The sequence below is a fragment of the Nematolebias whitei genome, chromosome 16 (genome assembly GCF_014905685.2).
Source record: "Nematolebias whitei isolate Nwh7 chromosome 16, NemWhi1, whole genome shotgun sequence".
NCBI lineage: Eukaryota > Metazoa > Chordata > Actinopteri > Cyprinodontiformes > Rivulidae > Nematolebias > Nematolebias whitei.
In genome coordinates this window covers 26,828,898-26,832,313 of record NC_056513.1, presented here as the reverse complement: position 1 = coordinate 26,832,313, position 3,416 = coordinate 26,828,898, and positions in this window count along the sequence as shown.

The window sequence follows — 3,416 nt, the reverse complement described above, 5'->3', positions numbered from 1 at the left end:
TGTAATTATTCATATTTAATCAGGACAGGTCATAATTTTATTTTTGATTTTTTATATAAATTAAAGATAAAAGTAACATTTTCTGGACCCTTTTTGACCCATTTTCACCTTTTTGATTGTGCATTATCAGTATATTCCAGCAGAGGGCGCTGTTGCTCAGTAAAAACTGATCACATGACAAATCTCCAGCATCTGACGTCTCAATTCATGTTCAAATTTATGTCATGATCTAGCATTAAGGACATTAAAGTCTAAAGTTTCTTTAGACTCTAAAGTTTAGACAATATCTAAATAACCTCATCTCTGTAGTTTCTTTATTTTGCTGTTGTTTCAGTGAGCGTTGTTTATACACAACCAAACGGTGTGGAGATTAAAACTGTCAGTATAAACAGATTAGCTTTTAATCTAACTATATTTTACCTACGTTTACTTATTATTGCATAGATTCTAACATTTAAAATGATCCCCGTTCTTTACCTATAAAACAGATGAATATGATAATAATAGGTCACATGTCTGAAGCGGGGTTCTATGGAACGAACAGTAAATATATCACCTGATGTAAAAGGTTATTTTAAACAGTGATAAATGATACTAATGCATATTTAAAATATGATCAAGTGAGCTAAGTTGATTTTGACTAAACAGCTGAAATTTACAGCAAAAAATTAAAAAAAAATTAAAATTTAATCAAAAGTGACAAAACTAAAGAGAGTATCTCTCCAGTCTGCTGCTGTTTGGGCCTAGTTGGCAAACAGTTTATGACTCAAAGTTCCAACAAAATGGACAAATTTCCATTAAAATTTGAGTGTTGAGCAGCCGACGTTTGAAAAATCACATTTATGAGCCTGTTATTTGTTTGCCTGCAAATGTTTCAAGGCATTTCGAAGACTCACAAATGTTCATCTAGCTGCCAACAGTGGCCGATCACTGAGACACAACCTTAAAACAACTCCAGACTCAAAACAGTTATCAGGTTGTGTAAATGCTGTTTTATCCACACTGCCGTTGACCTGGCTCCACACGATCATCCTGGCAGAATATTACAACATTCCCACTCCTTGTGCCCCTGGCTGCACAGGAAGTGTTACAGCTAGCTGCTGCCATTTGCAAATAGCAATGAAATTCTGTGTAAATTAACCTTTAAATGTGACAACAGTGTTTATAAAACTGAGTTTGCTTCAACTACTATGAGACTATTGAGACTGGAGTTGTTCAGAGATGGCAGCAATTCTTGGTCCTGCTCTAGTTTAAGGTTGTACCGCGTTATCTCCAGCAGGTAAGACATTCATTATTTGTAACCTTTCCACAAAACGACAGTTCTGTACGTTCTGAATCATCACTGTAAAGCATTAAATTATAAATTAGTGGGCTGAGAACACAAATCATCCATTATTTTTTACCCATTTCTTCCATTTTGGGTCACAGGGGTCACTGGTGCCCATGCCCAGCCATGTGCGAGGGGCGGGGGACACCCTGGACAGGTCTTCAGTCCATCACAGGGACACATAGAGTCAAACGAGACAAACAACCATTCACTCTCTCACTCACATCTAGGGACAATTTAGAGTTACCAACCAGTCTAACATGCACGTTTTTGGTCTGTGGGAGGAAACTGGAGAAAACCCACGCATGCACGGAGAGAACAAGCAAACTCCACCCAGAAAGGTTCCCGGCTGGGATTTGAACCAGCGACCTGCTCGCTGCGAGGTGGCAGCTCTACCATCTGCGCCACCCAACACTTAAATCATCCTTAAAAAAAGTTTTTTCGACATGCTGCTGCATGTTTGAGCGTCTGTTCACTGCTGAACAAAAACATCAAGGCAACACTTTTGTTTTCGCTCCCATTTTTCACGAGCTGAACCCAAAGATCTGAAACTGTTTCTTCGTACACAACAGGCTTTTTTTATCAAACATTTTTCCCAAATTTGTGTAAATCTATGCTAGTGAGCACTTCTCCTTTGCCAAGATAATCCCTTCACCTCACAGGCGTGGCATAACAAGGTGCTGATTAGACAGCAGGATGTGTGTGCTTTAGGCTGACCACAATAAAAGGCCACTCTAAAATGTGCAGTTTTATCACAGCACAGTGCCACAGATGTTGCAAGTATTAAGGGAGCGTGAACTTTATTGTGCTCTCTTGCACAGTCAAGCTAACCTGGATTAATAGCTGGTGTGGGGCGTGAGCTGCAGCAGCTTCTGTTTGTTGTCATGCACCAGCTGGTTCCAGTGCAGCTCCCACTGATGAACTGTGGACACTTTCGTCATCACGCATGACACCGTCTGAAAGCTCCAACTCTCAAAACAGCTGCTTGCGATTACGACAGGCGTGCATGGAAGTGTGGCGCAACTTGGCCCTGGAATAGTCTCCTTTTACTGGAAAGGCTGGGAAAGCGAGGTCAAGGTCCGCTGACTGTTGACCAACGTGCTTTTTCTCAGGGTTTTGTTTCCAGAGCTGAGTAAAGGTCAGGTGGGACTTTCATCCAGCAGGGAGGCGCTCCGTGCACGTTACGTTGCACGAGAAATCTGAAAACATCAGTAAATGTGTTGTCCTTGTTGCACAATGTGGTGCCATGTTCAGCAGCTGTTTTTCAGACCGGTCAGAAACACGTTAGGGTTGAGCGATGTTCTGACTCTGAAGGAGGTTGAACAAGTTTAGTCCAAAGTTGTGATGATTTGTTTTGTTTGTTGTTTGCACTTTGAGAAGGAGGAGAGCTGAACTGGTTCATAGTTGTGTTTGTCTGTCCCCTTGATGAATGTGGACACGGCAGCACGGAGCTAAAAAGACTGCCAGACCCAGTGCAAGTCCAGAGGTGCCACAGGTTAAAGAAATAAGAACTCTGAACATCTGGACAGTCATGTTTTTCTCTAAGCGTGTAGAATATTAACAGGTTTGACTTCTGCTGATTGTTTTAATTTGAACATCTTTAGCATTTGGACAAACTTCAGCCAAATCATTTAGCAACTCAGCTTTCAGACTGCAATTTCAGGAGAACATTTTGAATTTTTTATAATTTAAAATGATCATTTTTGATAAGACTGTAAAAATAACATCTACTGTATATTAGCCACGGCAGAGTGTTCATGTTCAGGATGGCATGCAACATGAAAAAAAATGCACTAACTTTCAAACGTCTCAGAATGTGCAATAAGATTCATTTTATGTCTTTACTTTCACCCCAGAATTAAAAAAGCTTAAATTATTTGTTGATTTAAACACTTTTAACAAAACCCATCACCTGAAAAAACAACAAAAACAACACACAAACAAACAAACAAAACAACAACACGGGTTAGCTTTATATCCTTTAAATCAGCGGTTCTCAAACTCTGGTTCCTGGACCCCTGGGGGTCCGTGAGCCAGTGCTTGGGGGTCCACCAAAAAAAAGAAAAAGAATAAATATATATATATATAT